Consider the following 22,556-nt stretch of genomic DNA (forward strand, 5'->3'; position numbering starts at 1 on the left):
AGAAGGAATCGCTCCATCGAGTTCAGTTAACAACCATCGATCGATCGCTCGGGTTCAGTAACGCGTAGCCTGCAGTGCAATCGCTCGGGTTCAGTTAGAGCCCAACGCCTCGCTCGGCTTCAGTTAGAGCCAACGCCTTGCACACACACGCGCGTACGTATGAGAGAAAGGCGCATCGCTCGGCCCTCGACCTCCCACCGTAACCGGCAACTCCCCGAAATTTTCCTCCCCCTCGCTTCTACCACGTTTTTTCCCGTCATGGACGGCCCAAAGAATGTCATGCAGCTACGTCTCCGGCCCGCCCAGGATGAAAAGCCCATTTTCTGTCATGATTTTTTGTCATAGAAGTAGGAGGCCACCACATCTATGATGATACCGGGTTTTGTCACAATTATCATCATAGAAGTGTCATATGTATGACAGGAAAAAAATTCGTTCGGCCCAAAATGTCATGGATGTTTCTTTTTTTGGTAGTGTAGGGAAGATAGATATTGCAAGAGGCATAAGCATTTGCAAACTAAAGGGTTGCAACAAAGGCTAGATAAGAGTGCTGAAAATTTAAGATATCTTTATCGTACTTGTGAACTTTGCAATGAACATGGTCATTTAAGTCTCCGATGCAAATTGTTTCATGATCGAATCGTGTCCAAAAATTGTGATGACTTGATTTCCCTTGCACATCATAATGAACTTAGTTTGCTTTTGGGTTATGAAGAATTGAAACGTGCAACTAAGCATATTCCAAAATTTAATCTTAAGAATTTTCTTGATATTAATCTAGTGGAAATTTATTTGTATTGTGCGGTGAATTGCATTGAAAATCCTTATATTGCCAATTACCTAAAGAAAAGAAAGCAAATAGAAGATGAAGAGAACACTAATGAAAGGGAAGAGACTTCCCAATATCCTCCTATTATTTTTTATGATGAATCAGGTAACGAGGAGCTTTCTATTCAACCAATCTCATCAATAAGGAGCTCAGAGAAGAAGGTTGAACCCACACATAATGTGAAGAAGAAAAAGAAAAAACGGAGAAGCAAAGGTAAAAAGGTATCCCTCCCAAAGGATGTTGCTCCTACTACTCATTGTGATGATGATAATTGCTATACTATTGGTGCTATCCATACTATTAATGATGAGAGTGATTATGCTTATGATATGAAAAGGACCAAGCTTGGGGAAGCTATGTTTGATGAGGATGACATATTTGAGAATATATTTGCTGAAATTAATGTTTGTCCCAAGCTTGGGGATGCTACGTTTAATGAAGATGTTATTTTTAGCCTCCCAATTTATGATATGCAAAGTTGTTATGATGATAGCATGCCTCTTACCTATGATGATTATATTGATGAAAGTGGGTTTGTAAGAGTGTCAACTTTAGGAAGTAATGATCCCACTATTTTGGAGGATGTTGAATCTTATAATGAATATGAAAGTGGATTTGGAGAGGTCATGACTTTATTTAGTGATGATTCCACTATCTTGGAAGAGGTTCCAATCAATTATGATGAGAACAAAGTTGCTACTTCTGATGATTATTGTGATGAAACTTATGCTATAAAAAGTAGTGATGATTATATTTATAAAACATGTCATGATTCTGATTACCCTTTTTCTGAATATTACTCTTTTAATGTGGAGACAATTTATAGTATTTGAGTCTCTTATGATACTCCCACTATTCCGAATAAGAAGAATTTTGCTTATGTGGAGAGTAGTAAATTTTCTATGAAAGTAGATCATGAAAACAATGCTTTAGGTGCTGGTTATATTGTTGAATTCATTCATGATGCTACTGAAAATTATTATGAGGGTGGAACATATGCTTGTAGGAATTGCAATAATATCAAGTTTCCTCCCTACGTGTTGAAAATCTTGAAGCTATGCTTGTTTTGCCTTCCTATGCTAGTTGATTATTGTTCCCATAAGTTATTTGCTCACAAAATCCCTATGCATAGGAAGTGGGTTAGACTTAAATGTGCTAGTCATATGCTTCATGATGCTCCCGTTATGTTTCAATTCTTATCTTTTATGTGAGCATCATTGTCATCATCATGCCTGGCGAGAAAGGCATTAAAGAAAAGCGCTTGTTGGGAGGCAACCCAATATTTAACCTTGCTGTTTTTGTGTTTTCACATGATTATTCTACTGTAGTAATCATGTTTTATATCTTTTGTTTCAATAAAGTGCCAAGTAAGACCTTTAGGATAGCTTACGGTGATAGTTGTGTTGATCCTGTTGAAAATCAGAAACTTTTTCACCTAGTAAATTAGTTTTGAGAATTCACAGAAACGTGATTTTCATATGATTCTTTTTGATATGGATTAGTACACAAATTTATCAGGCTTTCCTAATTTGGTAGGATTTTTGGAGTTCCATAAGTATACATTTGATACAGATTACTATAGACTGTTCTGTTTTTGACAGATTCTGTTTTCTATGTGTTGTTTGCTTATTTTGGTGAATCTATGAGTAGTATCGGAGAGTATGAACCATAGAGAAGTTGGAATACAGTAGATATTACACCAATATGAATTTAGAATGAGTTCATTACAGTACCTAAGTGGTGGTTTTATTTTCTTATACTAACGAAGCTTACGAGTTTTCTGTTGAGTTTTGTGTTGTGAAGTTTTCAAGTTTTGGGTAAAGATTCGATGGACTATGGAATAAGGAGTGGCAAGAGCCTAAGCTTGGGGACGCCCGAGGCACCCCAAGGTAATATTCAAGGACAACCAAGAGCCTAAGCTTGGGGATGCCCCGGAAGGCATCCCCTCTTTCGTCTTCGTCTATCGGTAACTTTACTTGGAGCTATATTTTTTTTCACCACATGATATGCGTTTTGCTTGGAGCGTCATTTTCTTTTATGTTGTTTTTCTTGCTGTTAAAATACCAAGATCTAAAATTCTTAAATGAGAGAGAGTCTTCACATAGCTACATAATTATTTAACTAGTCATTGATCTTCACTTATATCTTTTTGGAGTAGTTTGTCATTTACTCGTGTGCTTCACTTATATCCCATGAGTAAATGGTTGAATGAGCATAAATCTAAAATTATATATGTTTCATATGCTTACCCTGTTGGGAGTAATGACTTTACATCTAAGAAGTAGAGGTAGTAAATTTATTGAAGGTTAGCAAGCATTGTATTGGTCACTTGAACAATTCATGAAAGAATATTGAAGGAAGAGAGATTTCACATAGAAATATACTATCTTAGACATCTTCCATGATTGTGAGCCCCATTAATTATTTTCAAACCTATGCAAATTAGTTGAAGTTGGACAAGGAAGACAACGTAATGAGTTATGCTTGGGTGTATTTGTATAGAAGTTATATTGTTATAGATCCTCCAACATGTCGTGCTTGCTTTTTAGAATCCTTTACTAGCCAAATTATCTGTACTAAGCGGGAATACTGCTTGTGAATCCAAATCCCTTGAACCAAGTTTCTTCCACGAGTGTCCACCATACCTACCTATATGCAGTATTTACCTGTCATTCCAAGTAAATTTGCATGTGCCAAACTCTAAACCTTCAAATAATAATCTATTTTGTATGCCCGAATCGCTCATGTAGCGACTAGGGGCTGTCAGTATCTTCCATGGTAGGTGGGTTATTCTCAAGATGAGTGGACTCCGCTCATCATTCACGAGAAAAATGGCTGGTAACTGCGATGCCCAGTCCCATGATCAAAAGATCAAAATCAAATCAAAAATAATTGCAAACAAAACTCCCCCAGGATTGATGTTAGTTGGAGGCACCCGTTGTTTCGGGCAAGCCATGGATTGATGATTGTTGGTGGAGGGGGAGTAAAAACTTTACCATTCTGTTTGGGAACCGCCTATAATGTATGTAGTATGGAAGATATTGGGAACTCTTGGTTGTTATGTTGACAATGAGATCATACCTCTCAAAATTATTTATCTCTATTTGAAAATCGAGCTCTGGCACCTCTGCAAATCCCTGCTTCCCTCTGCGAAGGGCCTATATTTTACTGTTATGCAAGAGTCAGTAGTATTCCTTCTCATTCCTACCTACTCTTTAGTTGGCAAGCATCGTGTGTTGGGGAAAGATCTAAGCATATATGGCCATGCAAATATATTTGATCATGAATTACTATTGTTGACAATTATTTATATGATAAGTGAGTTGGGAGGCGAAACACTAAGCCCCTATCTTTCTCTGTGTTCGATGGATGCTATTTGTTCTAAGAATTTGCTTTGAGTGGTAGCAATCATTGAAGACTATATGATAGTTGAGTATGTGGAGTTTGCTAAACCAAAGCTCTGACATAGACCCTTCCTGAAAATAAGATGAATTGCAATTGTTTGATGACTGAGAATGAAGTTTGCTAGTTTTCAAGAAAGTTTATGGTCTATGCTTTAACATGTGAATAGCTTGTTACTTCATCTTGAGAAGTTTTATGAGATGAACTACTGTTATGATATATAATCATGCTAGAAAAGGTGATTGAAATTATCATTGATCAAACTTGTGCACCTGCTAGCATTCACACTTCATAAATTCTTTCTTTTATCATTTACCTACTCGAGGACAAGCAGGAATTAAGCTTGGGGATGCTGATACGTCTCCAATGTATCTATAATTTATGAAGCATTCATGCTATTATATTATCTGTTTTGGATGTTTATGGGCTTTACTTTACACTTTTATATCATTTTTGGGACTAACCTATTAACCGGAGACCCAGCCCATATTGCTGTTTTCTTGCCGATTTCAGTGTTTCAAACAAAAAGAATATCAAACGGAGTCGAAACAGAATGAAACCTTCGGGAAAGTTATTTTTGGAACGAAAGCAATCCAGGGGACTTGGAGTGCACGTAAGGGAAGCTTCGAGGTGGCCACGAGGCAGGGAGGTGCGCCCACCTCCCCTGGGTGCGCCCCCCACTCTCGTGGGCCCCTCGTGGCTCCCATGACCGACTTCTTTCACCTATATATCTCCATATACCCTAAAAACATCGGGGACAACAATAGATCGGGAGTTCCGCCACCGCAAGCCTTTGTAGCCACCAAAAACCTCTCGGGAGCCCGTTCCGGCACCCTGCCGAAGGGGGAATCCCTCACCGGTGGCCATCTTCATCATCCCGGCGCTCTCCATGACGAGGAGGGAGTAGTTCACCCTTGGGGCTGAGGGTATGTACCAGTAGCTATGTGTTTGATCTCTCTCTCTCGTGATCTTGATTTGGCACGATCTTGATGTATCGTGACCTTTGCTATTATAGTTGGATCTTATGATGTTTCTCCCCCTCTACTCTCTTGTAATGGATTGAGTTTTCCCTTTGAAGTTATCTTATTGGATTGAGTCTTTAAGGATTTGAGAACACTTGATGTATGCCTTGCCGTTCTTATCTATGGTGACAATGGGATATTCACGTGATCTACTTGATGTATGTTTTGGTGATCAACTTGCGGGTTCAATGAACTTATGCATAGGGGTTGGCACACGTTTTCGTCTTGACTCTCCGGTAGAAACTTTGGAGCACTCTTTGAAGTACTTTGTGTTGGTTGAATGGATGAATCTGAGTTTGTGTGATGCATATCGTATAATCATGCCCACGGATACTTGAGGTGACATTGGAGTATCTAGGTGACATTAGGGTTTTGGTTGATTTGTGTCTTAAGGTGTTATTCTAGTATGAAGTCTATGATAGATTGAACGGAAACAATAGCTTCGTTTTATTTTACTACGGCCTCTTGAATAGATCAAGCAGAAAGGATAACTTTGAGGTGGTTTCGTACCCTACCATAATCTCTTCATTTGGTCTCCGCTATTAGTGACTTTGGAGTGACTCTTTGTTGCATGTTGAGGGATAGTTATATGATCCAGTTATGTTATTATTGTTGAGAGAACTTGCACTAGTGAAAGTATGAACCCTAGGCCTTGTTTCCTAGCATTGCAATACCATTTATGCTCACTTTTATCATTAGTTACCTTGTTGTTTTTATATTTTCAGATTACAAAACCTATATCTACCATCCATATTGCACTTGTATCACCATCTCTTCGCCAAACTAGTGCACCTATACAATTCACCGTTGTATTGGGTGTGTTGGGGACACAAGAGACTCTTTTTTATTTGGTTACAGGGTTTCTTGAGAGAGACCATCTTCATCCTACGCCTCCCATGGATTGATAAACCTTAGGTCATCCAGTTGAGGGTAATTTGCTACTGTCCTACAAACCTCTGCACTTGGAGGCCCAACAACGTCTACAAGAACAAGGTTGTGTAGTAGACATCAGGGATGTCAGTCCACTCGGCCATGAAGTCAGCAAGGGCCGCACCTTTGATGACCTTGGTGGTGGTGAACTCAAGACCGAACGCCTGAAGCTCGATGTTCCATTCTGCAACTCGCCCGGTGGCGTTCGGGCTCCGAAGCACCCTTTCTAGTGGGTATTGTCGGATATCGGGTTCCGGCAAAACCCTTAAGGTTCAAACTCTGGGGTGCGCACGAAGATCTTCTCCCTACCGAAACACGCCCACAACCTCGCCGCAATTCTAAGCTAGCACGATGAACAACACAAGAGACATAAGGTTTATACTAGTTCGGGCCACCGTTGTGGTGTAATACCCGAATCCAGTGTGTGGTGTGGTGGATTGTCTCTTGCGCTGATGATGAACAGTACAAGGTAAGAATAGCTTTGCGAGAGGTGTTCTTGTGGTGGTGCATAGATGAGCTAGGTCTGGGTCCGATTGGATTCCCTGGCTCTCGATCAGATTTTCTTCTACTGTGGTGGCTGTCCCTATTTATAGAGGCCCTGGTCCTCTTCCCAAATATTGAGCGGGAATGGAGCCAACAATAGCCATTTTGAAAGGGGAGAGCTAGTACAAGCTATCCTGACTAAAGGTGATCTTCGACTGCCAAAGGCACTGGTGATGACGCCGTCTTGGGCTCCACGGTGACCTCCGTCCTGCCGCTCTGCTGGTCTTGGTCTTGTTGCACCGATATGGAAACCTTTGCTTGATGCCTCGGTACTCCACGCCTGCGCTTGCCCCTTTGCACCAAAGAGGAAACGAGGACACTGCGCAGGCTGGCGCCCGCCTGGCGCCCGCCTGGTCTTGATCGTCATGGCTTACGTCATGAGCACCTCGCAAGGCACCCCTTGCCTTGATCTCTCCGCCTCCTTGCGAGCCTCCCTGGTGAGGCTGCCCCTGAGGAGGCCTTGCGTCATCCGCCCCGCAAGGCTTGGCCCCTCACGAGGGTCTTGAGTGTTTGCTGATGAAGATGGGGTGTATTGGGCCACTGGCTGAGCCACGCTGCAGGCCGCAGGCAGGCAAGTCTGGGGATCCCCGTTCCCAGAACGCCAATAGTAGCCCCCGAGCCCAAGGCGCACTCAGACTTGGCTTAGCAGCAAATCCAAAGGGCAAGTGCGGAGCGCCGCGGGATCCCACAACCAGTGGCCTTGGTCGCCGCATGGCGGTTGATTGGACGTGGGCATCTTCGCTTCCCCACGCTGCCTCGGCAACTGCCCTACAGACAAAAGGCTGGCCCGGGTGAGGCTTGCCTTCATTGCTCTCTTTCGCCTTGCTCCAGATCCCCTTCCTTGCTCCCTTGCTTCCGAAATTTCCAGATCCGCTCCACTCCTTCCCCTCCAGCGAGCAATGCCGCCCCGCAAGGCCAAGGTCGATGCGCTGCCGGCTTGGTATTCGCCGGCCCTAGATGCCCCCAACATGTCGGAGAAGAATCTCGCTGCTACGCGCCTGATGACCATGGCGGAGGGCAGCAAGGTGGGGGAGACCGAACTCCGGGCTGGCTCCGCCATGCCAGAGGCTAAGGGGAGCACCTTCTACCCCTTCTTCATGAACGCCGTCATCGCCGGCCTGGTGCCTCCCTTTTCCGAGTTCTTCTACGCCGTCCTCCACCATTACAGGTTGCAGGCCATTCATCTCCATCCCAACTCTGTTCTCCTTTTGTTAATTTTCGCCTAATACTGCGAGGCGCATGTTGGGGTGATGTTGTATGTGGCTTTGCTGCATCACTTCTTCTCCCTTCGAATCAACGGCGAGATCTTGGCGTGCGCCAACTTGTCGTGTACTCCAAGGCCAACGCAATCTCGAAGGCTGGGAAGAGGGTCGACAACGTCTGGAGCAAGTGGGTCATGATGAATGCCAAATGTATCCACTCCCGATTGATGCTGCCAACGGAACCGCCCCAGCCCTACGAGGGGTGGTATCGCGCGAAGCTTGATGACAGCCGGGCGAAGTTGGTGCTGGAGAAGATGAACACCGACCTGAGGCCGGGCAACATGAAGGCGGAGACACTGGCAGGGGTCGCGCTCCTGAGGGAGTTCCTGACGCAGCGGGTGGCTCCGCTTCAAGCGCACTCGCGCCCGTTGTGGACGCTTGGGGGCGCGGACGACGATCTCTGCCCGAACCTGGCGGCCTTGGCCTATGAGGATCTAGCCGCAGCTCTTCGTCCGTGGGAAGCGGAGGCGGTGAAGTTTGCACCTCCCCTGCCCGATCGTCCTCGCGAGGTCCGGAGGAGCGCTCTGGCGGGGTGCTAGCCCCCATGGCCCTGCTGGCTCAGGAGGTGCCAGCGCCCGATGTCGTTGCTGAGGTAGCCAAGACTCAGGAGCCCCCAGTCTCCCGAGTCGTGGTTACGCTGCCGCCTTCTCCTCCTGCACCGCTGGTTCCAGGTCCTTCTGCCTCCTCTGCTGTCTTGGACTATGACCTTTCCGAGATGGGTCAGCTGTGAGAAGATCTCCAGGGCACCGACTCCCACCTGGTAGCCGGGCGCCTGGAGCTGATCTCTGGCTGGGTTCACTCTGACACCTCCATCCGAGCGGCGCTGAGGCTGGCTGCGGTAGCTTCTGAGGAGGGGAAGCAAGCCGCCACCCATGCCGCAGCCGCCCGCGATGCGGCACTGAAGGATGCCACGGTCGGCCAGGACCGTTGCAAGGCGCTGGAGGCCGAGCTGCAGGCCTTGCGCGATGAGCTCGCCGAGGAAGCTCGCGGCCTCCAGGCGAACGAGGAGGATAGGAAGGCTCGGGAGGACGCCATTGGGGACAGCGACGTCGAGCTGACCGCTGAACACGGCCGGCTGGGAACACTGGAGCAGAAGTTGAAGACATGGAGGGCTGAGCTGGACGCCAAGGCGAAGGTCCTGGCCGAGGACCACGTGGCCTTCGGGTGCCTTGAGGAGAGATCTTGCAAGGCGCTGAAGACGCTCTACGAGGACGGCTTGGAGAAGCCGCTGACTGGTGCCAAGGACGGGCCCGCCCAGCTGCTTCCTTTCTTGGTCGAGGCGCTCGAGGAAGTTGTGACCGACGTCGGCCCCATGACCAAGGCTGAAGCTCGCGTCCTTTCTTCTGCGGCGCTGACGCGTGTCTTCAGCCACGTCTACCTTCATGACCCTGGCGCCAACCTCGACGAGCTGCCGGTACCCATGGACGACGAGCGCTTCGCCGCCGCTGCTGAAGCTGTGAAGGGCCAGGTGGGAGCCCTGCTGGCAAAGTTCCGCACCTTTGCCACTGTGCCCAGGGCAGGTGTTGTTGATTCCGTGGCCTCGGGAGATGGAGCTGACGGGGGCGACACCATCATGCAGGCAGGGCCCCTGGCGAATGATGGTGTTGTCCAAGGGTGATGTTCTCGCGGCTTCCTTCCTGTTTTAACTCCTGCAATGTGCACCGTGCCTCGTGGAGGCGTTTAAACTTGCATTTGGTACTGCAAAGCCAATTATGGTTTATAATATTTGCTTCTGGATTTGCTTCAAGATTTTGCAATTTCCTTCCTATTTGCTTTGTGTTCTACGTCGGCAGGGCCCGGCCCTGCGCATACCTCAACCACCGTTAGCCCCGACTGGATCACTAGGACGGGACCAAGGAGTGAGGGGCTACATGACAAGTTAGGCTCCTGAGTCACGATGCTCAGGAGTCCCCCTTGACGCGCAAACAACAAATAAGGTGGGAGTGTAGGGGTAGGTTTGTCGTTCTACATTGGCAGGGCCCGGCCCCGCGCATACCTCAACCGCCATTAGCCTCGCGGGACTAAGAAGTGAGGGGCTACGTGACTAGTTAGGCTCCTGAGTCACGATGCTCAGGAGTCCCCCTTGACGTTCAAATGGTCTTCATACCTTGGCTCCGCTCGAGGAGGGCTGCGTGACAACCAGGTCCGAGGGACCTGGCTGGGTGGCGTGCGCTCGGGCGTGACCTGGGCGCAACCCCCGTGTCCATCCCCCTCGCGTGACACTCCCGAGGGGAGGTGTTGCGATGAGGCCAACACTGAGCTCTGGGCTCCCTGAGGTTGATATGGCCATGGGCCGCCCTCAATTGTTTATCACCAGCACGGAGCATAGCGCTTCCGTATGTGTACGGGCATAGCCACTCCTCGGCAGTGTCGTCAGCCAGCGCGGAGCATGGTGCTTCCACTGGTACGTGGGAGGGGGGGGGCCTACCGGAGGAGCCCCCAGGGCGTGTACAGCCCCACCCTGACACGTGGCTTGCACGACAGGGCTAGACGAGGTGTATCTAGGCGCTCGTGAGCCAGCGCGGGACTCACGAGGCCCTACCTCAAGGCGGGTTGTGCCTGGTCTTGAGCCTTGGCCGGCTGTGTGTTCCTGCGAGATGGTTAGATACAAATGCTCTACGTCCTCAGGTCCCGGCCCTCGAGTGAGCTCAGCCGCTGCTGGTATGCCAGGTCGCGATGCCGTGGACAAGGCCAGGGAGTGAGGGCTGGAGAGCCAGTAAGAGCTCCTGAGTCGTGATGCTCAGGAGCCCCCCTTTTAACGCGCAAGCGGTTTGTATGAAGGAGGGGAGGCCCGTGGTAAGCGGCAGATGATAATCATAGGCAGGTTAGGCATGAAGGGCAAATCGACTTAGATGAACACAGAAATGGGTACATGCCACTGGGTCAGGCCCGAGCGGCTTGGGGATGATGCAGCCCGAGGGACGCCCCCAGCAAGGTAAACTAAAGACATAAGCAAAAGAGATACACACCGCAGGGACAGATCCATGCAGCCTGGGAATGATGCAGCCCTGAGGGTGCTCCCAGCTGAAATGAACTCGGAAGATGTCACCTGGTACCATTGTAGAAGGGGTGTCGGAGTAGCTGATGATGTGCGGTGAACAGGCTGGCCCTCACGAGCCACCGGAGCCCCGAGCCTTGGGAGGCTCTGGGGTCCAGGCGGTTCCTTGAGGTCCATCTCCATCTCCGCTAGGACTGCGTGGTCCTGGCCTCCTGAGCCGCCAGAATGCTCTGCAGAGGGCACTGGTGAGTAGCGGCCACGTTCGACAGGGTGAAGGCATGAACGTAGCTGTGCGGCGGACCTTCGCAACATCCCACGCGCGAAGGCCAGAGGCGCTCCTAAGATGTGGCTCGGTTGAGCCCTGGGACATCGATGCAGACGCGCAGCCCACCATCCTCGCCTGGATGGGAGCTACGCCAGGCAAACGGCGATCGCCGCGCATTGCTCTTGCTTCCTGAAGCTCCTGAGTGGTCTTGGTGATGAACTCCTGATGGTTGGTCCTTTCACGCCCTAAGACTTCCCGGGGGAAACGTGCTGCGAAGCACGCCTCCAAGTGGTGCCCGAGCGCCTCCCTCGTGATTTTGGCAAAGTCTAAGGCCTCCAGAAGAGAGCCCCCGAGCCCTGCTCGAGGAGGGCGCCGGGCGCGCCTTCCTATGCGATGGAAGGAGGCACCCCTTGCACGGGTGCGGATCCTGATGCGGCACCTCCTGAAATGCAAACCTCCTGAGGCCTTGAGCTGGGCGATGTATTCTTATTCTTGGGGACTGCCTCGGGAGGGTTCTCGCCCTTGCTGTCCGTGTCCTCGATTGATGCAGCTTGGAAGGCGCGCTCGAGGGAGCACAACACATCTTTCTCTTCGCAGGGGACCGTGATGATTCCGCCGCTTCCTGGCATCTTGAGGACATTGTAGCCATGGTGGGTCACCGCCATGAACTTGGCCAGGGCTGGATACCCAAGGATGGCATTTATGGCAGGCGAATGTGGGCGACAACGAAGTCGATGAGCTCGGTGTGGTAGTTGTTGCACTGCCCGAAAGTGACAGGGAGGCGGACCTGCCCTATCGGGGTGGTGGAGCCGTCAGTAACTCCTAAGAAAGGCTTGGTAGGCTGAAGTTGATCATATGGCACTTTAAGGTTGTTGAACATCTTGACGGACAGAACATTGAGCCAAGCGCTGCCATCAATGAGGGTCATGGTAACTTGCACGTTCCATGTGACTAGGGAACAAAGCATTGGGAGGACGCCAGCTGTAGCCGCACATTTGAGTTGATCTACTGAGCTGAAAGTGATGGCGCACTTCGACCACCTGAGCGGGCGCGTGGCCTTGAGCTTGGGGAGGGCTGCATTCACCTCGCGAGCAAATTGCTTGAAGATGCACCAAGAAGCTGGGGCCTGGGCACTGCCCAAGATGCAAGCGATAGCGCGTGGCTCCTGGAAGGCCCCAGCCCCTTCGTCCTGGTGGTGGTCGTCATTCCTTCTTGGCGGTTGCGACGGAGGAGGAAGGCCTATGTTACCCTGCGAGCGGTCCTCGCGAGGCTGATCCCTCCAGGCTCCCTCGCAAGACTGGTCCGGTCAGCGATCCTTGCGAGGTCGGTCACGCCACTCCTGGCGAGGTCCTTGGTCGTCCCATCGTCCTCCGCCTCGGCCTCCTCCTCGGTTGTAGCCCTGATCATTGCGCTCGGGGCGTCGACCGAAGCGTCCTTCCTGAACGGCCCTGAGCTCCTGGCATTCGTTGGTGTTGTGGGTGTGGAGGTTGTGGTAGGCGCAGAATCGGCTGCCCTTGGATGACTCCGGCTGGTCCCTGCCGTGCTTCGTGTCTGGCTGCAAGCACGGCTGCTCCTTTGCGCTTCGCGTCCTTGGCCTTGGCCTTCTTCTCTTCTAGGTTAGCAGCTGGAAGCTCGAGGAGGGAGAGGCGCCCCTCCTTAGCTATTGCGCACTTGGTCGCCAGGTTGAACAGCTCCAGGGATGTGCACAGATCCTCCTGGATGGCGAGCTCCTCCTTCATCTTGATGTCGCGGACGCCATCAGAAAACGCTGATATGATGGCCTCATCCGTCACCTTGGGGATCTTGAGGCGAGCGTTGTTGAAGTGCTGGATGTACTTCTACAGGGTCTCTCCTGGTTGTTGCTTGATGCGGCGCAGGTCACCCGCGGCCGGGGGGCGGTCGTGAGTGTCCTGGAAGTTGGCAATGAAGCGGCTATGCATCTCGTCCCAAGAGGAGATCGAAACGGGAGGCAGGTTCAGGAGCCAGGTGCGGGCACCATCCTTGATCGCCATGGGAAACCAGTTCGCCATGACCTTTTCGTCTCCATTGGCCGCCTCGATGCCCAGCTCATAGAGCTGCAGGAACTCTGTTGGGTCGGCAGTACCGTGGTAGCGAAGAGGCAGGTCCAGCTTGAACTTGCCAGGCCAGGCGACCTATGCATCTTGGCGGTGAAGGCACAACAACCTGTTGTGGCCACCGGAGCCTATTGCAGATGCGGGGCCTGCTCCTGATGGTTCCTGCGCACTGCCACCAGGGGCAGCACGAGGTCTTGACGCGCTGGTGCGGGGATGCGGTCTTGTCGTGCTGGTGCATGGAGCACATGAGTGCCTTCTTGAGGCCGAGGGATTTCTTGGCAGCTTCTTTCTTGCCGCGCGGCCACCGAACGCGGTGGGTCACGTCCGGGGGCCGCGCGCCTTGGAACCAGGGCGCCTTCTTGAGGAGGAGGTGGCGGAGGCGCTCCCTAAGCCGCGTCGCCCATGCATGACGGAGGGCGAGGCAGCGAGAGGGACGGCGTAGGAGAGCCCCCTGCGGCGCTGCCGAGCTCGGTGATGCGGGCGGGCCATTATTTGTAGAGGTCATCAACGGGGCGGTAGTGCAGGAGCTCACGTGCCAGGAGAAACGCGGCCTGCACGTCCGTGGGGGCGCGATGAGCGTGAGACGACGAACCAGCTGGGGTCAGCAACGGAGTGGCGGTGCGGCCTTCCCACCACACCGTGGGGTGCAGTGAAGATGGATGCTCGTTCCCCGCCAGGCTGGTGGGGGCGTTGACGGCAGGCGACGGAGAAGACGAGGAGGCCCACCGACGGGAGCCGTCTGGGCGACGCGGGCGACGAGAGCAGCTCGGCGCTCGGCGCAGGCTCGGCGAGCGTCTGCCATGGATGCGATGAAGCAACGGGACGCAGATCAGCGGAAAAGATTTTGGCGCACCCCTACCTGGCGTGCCAAATGTCGGATATCGGGTTCCGGCAAAACCCTTAAGGTTTGAACTCTGGGGTGCGCACGAAGATCTTCTCCCTACCGAAACACGCCCACAACCTTGCCGCAATTCTAAGCTAGCACGATGAACAACACGAGACACAAGGTTTATATTGGTTCGGGCCACCGTTGTGGTGTAATACCCTAATCTAGTGTGTGGTGTGGTGGATTGTCTCTTTGTCTGATGATGAACAGTACAAGGGAAGAACAGCTTCGCGAGAGGTGTTCTTGTGGTGGTGCGTAGATGAGCTAGGTCTGGGTCCGATTGGATTCCCTGGCTCTCGATCAGATTTTCTTACTGTGGTGGCTGGCCCTATTTATAGAGGCCCTGGTCCTCGTCCCAAATATTGAGCGGGAAGGGAGCCAACAATGGCCATTTTGAAAGGGGACAACTAGTACAAGCTATCCTGACTAAAGGTGGTCTTCGACTGCCAAAGGCACTGGTGATGACGGCGTCTTGGGCTCCACGGTGACCTCCGTTCTGCCGCTCTGCTAGTCTTGGTCTCGTTGCACCGATATGGAAACCTTTGCCTGATGAATCGGTACTCCGCGCATGCACTTGCCCCCTTTGCATCAATGAGAAAACAAGGACACTGCTCAGGCTGGCGCCCGCTTGGTCTTGATCGTCATCGCTTGCGTCATGAGCACCTCGTGAGGCACCCCTTGCCTTGATCTCTCTACCTCCTCGCGAGCCTGCCTGGTGAGGCCTCCCCTGATGAGGCCTTGCATCGTCCGCCCCAAGAGGCTTGCCCCTCGCGAGGGTCTTGAGTGTTTGTTTATGAAGACGGGCCGTACTGGGCCACTGGCTGAGCCACGCTGCAGGCCGTAGGCAGGCAAGTCTGGGGAACCCCGTTCCTAGAACGCCGACAGGTATGCCCAAACGACTTTGATGGGGTGGCCTTGGAAGTAGTGGCGCAACTTTTGGGGGGCGACAAGGAGCGCGAGCAAGAGTTTCTGAGGCATGGAGTAGCGTGCCCGTGCCTCCCTTCGCACCATTCTGACGAAGTAGACAAGGTGCTCGACGAGGGGAGAGGCACCGATGGAGTCTTGTTCTTCTTGAGGACGCGGGCCTTCATTGGTCTCATGAGGTTCGTCCTCAGGAGCCCCCCCAGCCGTGGGGTCAATCGCAGCCTCGGGAGGGACATCGGTCGTTGGGATGGCCGAGGCCCCAGGTGTGCCGTCTTGAGAGCGCTGCACTTTGCTTGGTGGTTGAGCGTCCTGCCGAGGGTCCTTGGATGGGCGATCCTTCCTTAGCGCCACCAAGGCGGTGCTAGCTAAGTAAGAGGTGGCTGCCAAATAGAGCACCAAGGGCTCGAGAGGGCGCGGTGCCACCATCACTGGTGGGCTAGTTAGGTATCTCCTGAGGTCTTGAAAGGTTGCATCTGCCTCCGGGGTCCACTCAAACGGCTCCTTCCTTTTCATCAGCTTGAAGAATGGGAGGGCGCGCTCCCCTAGCTTGGAGATGAAGCGCCCCAGCGAGGTTACGCAGCCCGCCAGCTTCTGCATCTCCTTCAGGGTCTGCGGGGGGCTCATGTCTTCTATTGCCTTGACCTTCTCAGGATTGGCATCGATCCCTCTATGTGACACCAGGAAGCCCAGCAGCTTGCCAGAGGGGACCCCGAATACACTCTTCTTGGGATTGAGCCGAAGATCCACCTTGCGCAAGCTGGCAAACATCTCCTCTTGATCTGCTATTAGGGTCCCAGCCTCCTGAGACTTCACTACTATGTCATCAACATAGGCCTCTACGTTTCTCCCGAGCTGCACGCCTTGGGCGATATGCATCAGCCGCTGGAATGTAGCCCCGGCATTTCGCAGCCCGACGGGCATGCAGGTGTAGTAGTACACCCCACAGGAGGTCAGGAACACCGTCTTCTCCACATCTTGCTGGCCATCTTGATCTGGTGATAGCCTGAGAAGGCGTCCAAAAAGCACAATAGGTCGCATTCAGCGGTGGAGTCCATGATCTAATCAATGCGAGGAAGCGGAAAGGGATCTTGAGGGCAGGCCTTGTTGAGGTTGGTTAAGTCGACACACATGCGTTCCTTCCCTCCTTTCTTGGGGACGACAACGGGGTTCACCAGCCACTCCGGGTATCGTACTTCCGTGATGACCCCAACGTCGTGCAGCTTGCGGGTTTCTTAGACGATAAATGATTTCTTCTTGGTGGACTGGCGGCAGGCCTTCTGCTTCACCGGCCGCACGTTTGGGCATACCTTCAGGTGGTGCTCGATTATTCCGCTTGGGACCCCAGCCAGATCTTTGGGTTCCCAAGCGAATACATCCTTGTTGGCGCGCAAGAAGTCGACCAACACTTTCTCCTTGTCCTGAGGGAGGCCAGTTCCTATGGTGAAGGTGGCGCCGGTTGTCCCCTCCTCACTGACCAACACTTGCTTTGTCTCGGCTCGGTCTTGGGAGAACATGTGCTTCTTCTTGGCCGGCACTACTCCTGGGTCCCAGGACCCCCTTTATCATCAGGCAGCGCAGATGCCGCTGACCTAAAGGTGAGCTTGAGGGCCTGCACCGCGTCTTTGGTGTCCCCTGCCATTGTGAGGACGTCGTTGCTGCCAGGCATCTTCATGAGGTTGTAAGCTGGGTGAGTCGCCGCCATGAACTTGGCCAGGGAAGGGTATCCGAGGATGGCATTATATGGCAAGTCGATGAGCTTGGTGCGGTAGTTGCCGCGGGTCCCGAAGGTAATGGGGAGAAGGATTTGCCCCAAAGGGTGGGTGAAGCCACCGCCGACCCCGGAGAAAGGCTTGGTGGGGCGGAGCCGGCCGGGAGGTACGTGCAGCAGGCCAAACGCCTCCGCAGAGAGCACGTTGAGGCCGGCTCCACCGTCGAGGAGGGTCCTGGTGACTGCCATGTTGCAGATGGTGGGGGTGCAGAGCATTGGTAGCGCTCTTGATCCTACCATGGTCGCTGGATGGTCTTCTGGGCCGAAGGCGAGGTCGGCCTTCGGCGCTGCCCAGCCCGGAGATGCCCCCGAGTTTACCTGGGCAACACTTACTTGCTGGTAGAATTGCTTGATATGCCGATCAGAAGGTGGCGCCTGCGAGCCGCCTAAGAGGGCCGCAACGAAAGGAGGTGCTGGCGCCATGAAGTGTGCGATGAAGAGGCTACACAGCTCCTCCCAAGAGGCCACAGAGGACTCCGGCAGGTGGAGCAGCCAAGTGCGCGGCACTCCTACAAGGGCCATGGGGAGCCAGTTGGCCTTCACCTTGTCGTCTCTGCTGGCCGCACGGATTACCTCCTCGTACTCCTGGAGGAAGCCAGTCGGGTCCGTCATGCCGTCATAGCGTGGCGGCAGCTCGGGCCTGAACTAGGACGGCCATTCCACCCGCCGCAGGGAGAGGGTGAAAGGGCAAAACACTAGCGCTTCTTCGAAGGCGCGCGTCAGCCGAGTCGATGGAGAAGCGCCCGCCATTGAAGCCGGTGGCGCAATCTGACGGACGGGAAGAAGATCTCCGATGCACCCCTACCTGGCGCGCCAAATGTCGGATTACGGATTCCGCAAACCCTTGAAAGGTTCGAACCCTGTGGTGTGTGCGGAGATATCAACCTACCCAACCTGCCTACTCACGATCCTCCTAAGCCTAGCGCATCGGGATCGAAGAGACAAAGGGACACATTAGTTTATCCTAGTTCGGGCCACCTTGCGCTATAATACCCTACTCCAGCATTTTGGTGGATTGCCTCGAAGGGCTGAGGATGAACTAGTATAGTGGATGAGCTGGCCTCAGGAGGTGAGGTGTTCTTGAGCACAGGAGAGCTGGTGAGAAGTCCCCCCACTCCCCCTCTATGGTGGTGGCTAAGCCCTATTTATAGTGGCCTTGGTCCTCTTCCCAAATGTTGGCGGGAAGGGATCCCTCAACAGCCGGATTTAAAAGGGGACAAGTAGTACAACTTATGCTGACTAAAGTCGTCTTCGCCTGCGAAAAGCTTCTGGCCGTGACGCTGTGGTGGGCTCGGTGATGACCTTCGTCCTGCCGTCCTGGTGGTCTTAGTCTTGTTGCACCAGAATGGAAACCTTTGGCCGATTCCTCGGGACTCCGCGCCTGTGGCTTGCCTCCCTTGCACCGAAGAGGAAACTGGCGCTCTGCGCCCGCTGGCGCCCGCCTGGCCTTGGTCGTCATGGCTCACGTTAACTGAGCCTCGTGAGGTGCACCTTGCATAGAACTCTCCACCCCTCAGGAGCCAGCCTGAAGAGGCCGATCCCCTCGGGGGTCCTGGTGTCGTCTTCCTCGCTAGGCTTGGCCCCTCGCGAGGGTCTTGAGTCGTTGATGCTGAAGCTGGGCCGTACCAGGCAGTCGATGGAGCCACGTGGTGGGCCGCAGACAGGCAAGTCTGGATACCCCCATATCCAGAACGCCGACAGAGTTAATGAGGAAAGAGATGCTTGTGGTAACATAATATGTTACTGTAACATAACACACTCCAAGGTAAAATGAGTCTATATATCAATTAATGAAGACTTACATGTTACCATCCATATGTTTACTACCCAGTATGAAGGTAGTAACATAGACTAGTGACATATGCATGTTACTAGTCTAAGTTACTCCCCACTATGACCAGCCTCATGCTGGAAAATTATGCATGCATATAAACAAATCCTGAAGGATTGATAGTGATGCCAGAAACAATTCAACTTTGTTTCGCCGATATGTGGGACATCCTTCATCCGGCTCCACCAGCCATGCAGCAATATTGAGTGCACAACTGCAGGGAAGATTCACCCCGGTCGTTGCACCGCAGTAATAATGACTAGTGAGCAGTCAAATCACAGAGCCCCACCTTCACCACAGTAAGTTGCTTGGATGAAGCAACCATCATTTATCTCTTCGTTGAATCTGCTGCTACTCCAATATTCCCATAGTAACAAGTTGCTCGGGCGAAGCAACCATCACTTCACCTTTCCCACAGTAAGTACTACCTCTTTTTTTATTCTAGAAAAAACCACACGTGAATATTGGACGGTAGCAGCACAACAACTGAATCAAAAATCAAAACCAACCAATGAACTACTACTAATGGTGAGCGTTTGCTAGTATCATGTACTCCGTCTGTCCATGTATATAGGTCTTAATGCGTTTTCCGAGACAAACTTTGGTCCTGTTTGGATCGATGGGTTGGAGTTAGTTTGAGCTAGTTGGGGCTCAAATAGCCCTAAAGTATCCAAACATGAGGGTTACTAGCAAGATGCCCATGCGTTGCACGGGACATCAAGATGCATATGTATGAGTAGTTTATCTTGTGGGAGAAAAGGATGGACGAGGAAGGCCTTATTTGCAAATGTGGAGAGGGGTTTGTGTATCTTTTTGCAACATTGCCATTGTTTTCTTCCTATCCGTCAGATATAAATTAGACGGCCTATATTGCATACTGGCATGCACACCATCAGCAGCAACTCTGTTTTTTATAAGAGTGGAGAAATTGGAGCAAGTTGCACCAAACCCACCAAAAAAACTATTGCACCCAAGAGGTGCTAATTGGATGTCTATCCCGCTAGCCAAGTGGTGCTAATTGGAGCTAGTTCTCATGGGGCCCACTGAAAAATCACTTTTCTCTCTTCATCAAGTGCATTTATTGTCAATCTAACCCTGTCATCCAAACACCTCTTTGGCTAGATTTAGTTCAGCATTAGTCATGAGTTAGTCTAACCTCTAGCTAAGTTAGAGTATCCAAATAGGAGCAATATAGGACATGCAAGTTGCTCAAAGCATACCGTCAAATTCATACGTGAAAGGATCTTTTTTTTGAAACTGAACGTGAAAGGATCTTCGAATGATATAATTTGCAAATTACATAAAATCTTATCAATAGTCAAAGGCAACCTTGAAGAATACATTAGGCCCGATATAGAATCTTATATCAATAGTCAAGACCAAGTGTTACTACTACAACAAACAAGTTCAAAACAAGAAACTGGACCCATTCATGGCATGACACGCATGTCTCATTTGGTTCGTCAATCAAAGTGCTTCCTCTTCTTGGCATAAAAATGGAGTACAATAATTTTTTTTAGAATTCTCTTGGCATGTCGCTAAGATGTGATGAGTTAACCGACCTCAATAGACGGCAAAATCGCCAGCCCGCTGCACTTTGAGAGAGACGAGGAGCAAGAAGCGATATAGGCTAGTGGATTACTAGAGGTAGGTGTCGCACGGAGGCCAAGATATATGGTGATAGCTTGGGTTGGCCATGTATGATGTAACTACACTAGGCTGCCGTGTTTAAAAGGAATACGAGCATGAAGAGGAGAGGTGCAGGCACTGATGCATGTAGTCTTTGCCTCTTTCCCTAATACTCACGCGCGGGTACACGATGAGCTCATTTCTGTATGAAGAGGCAGCTCACCAGATAATTTGGCGAGTGTAGTAGTTGTTCATGGGAACCACGCGTGGACGAATCAAAGTTCGATCATGACGCGGTGGTGCGTTTTTTATAAATTAAGTTATTCTATTCGATGGCACGTACACAACATTATTTTCTCAATGGAACGTGAACGTGCACGCACTAAATGATGGAGCACGGGATGGTAGCCATGGACATGGTCTGCCCTTTTTGGAGACTAATACACTACTTTTAATGTGTCTCATCAACTCACAAACGAGGAGAAGATTTTTTAGAAATAAACGAGGAGAAGCTTTGCTTACTACTAGTACGACCTCTCCCTCGCTCACACGCGCGCGCGGTGGCTCGCAGGACGAGGTCAAGCTTTTGCTTTACGATACTGCGCTTAATACAGGCTGTGGACGTCCAACGGTTCATTCGGTGTCAGATTGCCAGAACTAGGAGTATACTAAGTACCATCATCATTGTTCGACTTCCGGAAGAGGCGAAGAGCCAAGCGCGCGGTCACCTACTCACTATATAACCGACCGTGTTTGCGCGAATTTTTTAACGTAATACAGTCTGGGTGGGTTGCTCTAGTGGTCATCACACGTGAGCCAATCGATTCACACCCTTCCGCCGCACTCCATTTTTTCTTGCGTTCCTTCCTCTGTCCAGCACGCTGACAAGTGGGCCCCATGCTCATGTATGCCAGTGTGGCAGTCAATTATTTTGCCAGAGTCAACTATCACACCCTTTCGATGCCACATCAATGTACCCACTAAAAACAAGTTAGACTTGTTCGGTTAAACCGCCTCCCTAGGTGTTTGGAGAGGAATTAGCTTTAGTGAGGCGGTTCTATAGGTGGGCAGGCGGCAAAAAACAGGGGAAAACGCGCGAACTAGCTAGACTAGAGATTTGGTTGATTTTATATCGCTGACTAATACAAAATATTATGAGTGCAGATACTCCACCGCAAGGTTCCTTGCTCCTTCTCGGTCATCGGGAATCTATGTTCTTCCACTCTTTTTTTACATGAGCTTTGTTCATCCTTTTGCCATCGGGCGGGATCAAGGTGCACGTGTCATGCAAGAAAATGGAGATAAGCAGTGTGTAAGTGAGTCGTGCACTTCCATGGCACGTACTACGCAATAATTTTTCTCCTCGATGGCACGTGAATCATGTATGTAGATGGAGCACGGGGTGGTATCCATGGACTAAATAAGTAACTTTGATGTGTCCCATCAACTCGCAGAACGACGAGAAGCTTGCTTGCTACGCCCTCTCCCTCGCCCACGCGCGCTCGGTTGCTCGCTGCACGAGGAGAAGCTTCTGCTTACAATTATAGTGGGCTTTATAGTACAAGCAGCGGACGTGCAACAGTCATTCGGTGTCAGATTGCCATAAGTACATATATGTTGTAGTACCATCATCATATTGTTCATATTCCGGAAGAGGTGAAGATCCAAGCATATGGTCACCTACTCACAGTATAATTGGCCGTGTTTGCATGATTTTTTAACATACAATCTGAGTGGATAGCTCTTGTGGTCATCACACATGAGCGGATGTATAGGTGGGCTAGGTGGGTAGGCGGCAACAATCTGAGTGCTAAAAGAGTTGATACAATGCTTGGTTTTGTTTGGATTTTCCAACTATGACCATTGGATAGAGTGAATCAATGGCTTGCATTCAAAATTATTCTCATACTATAGAATGGTATAGGAACGTGGAGAGATTTGGTTGATTTTATATCGCTGAATAATATAAACTATTATGAGTGCAGACGCTCCACTGCGAGGTTTGTTGCTCATTCTCGGTCGTCGGGAATCTACGTTCTTCCACTCTTTTTGTTTAAGACGTGATTTCTGTTCATCCTTTTGCCGACACGCGAGATGTCTAGCATCAAGGTGGACGTGTCATGCAAGAAAATGGAGATAAGCAGTGTGTAAGTGAGTCATGCACTTCGATGGTACCTAGTACTACACAGTAT

This window comes from Triticum aestivum, chromosome 6B (genome assembly GCF_018294505.1).
Source record: "Triticum aestivum cultivar Chinese Spring chromosome 6B, IWGSC CS RefSeq v2.1, whole genome shotgun sequence".
NCBI lineage: Eukaryota > Viridiplantae > Streptophyta > Magnoliopsida > Poales > Poaceae > Triticum > Triticum aestivum.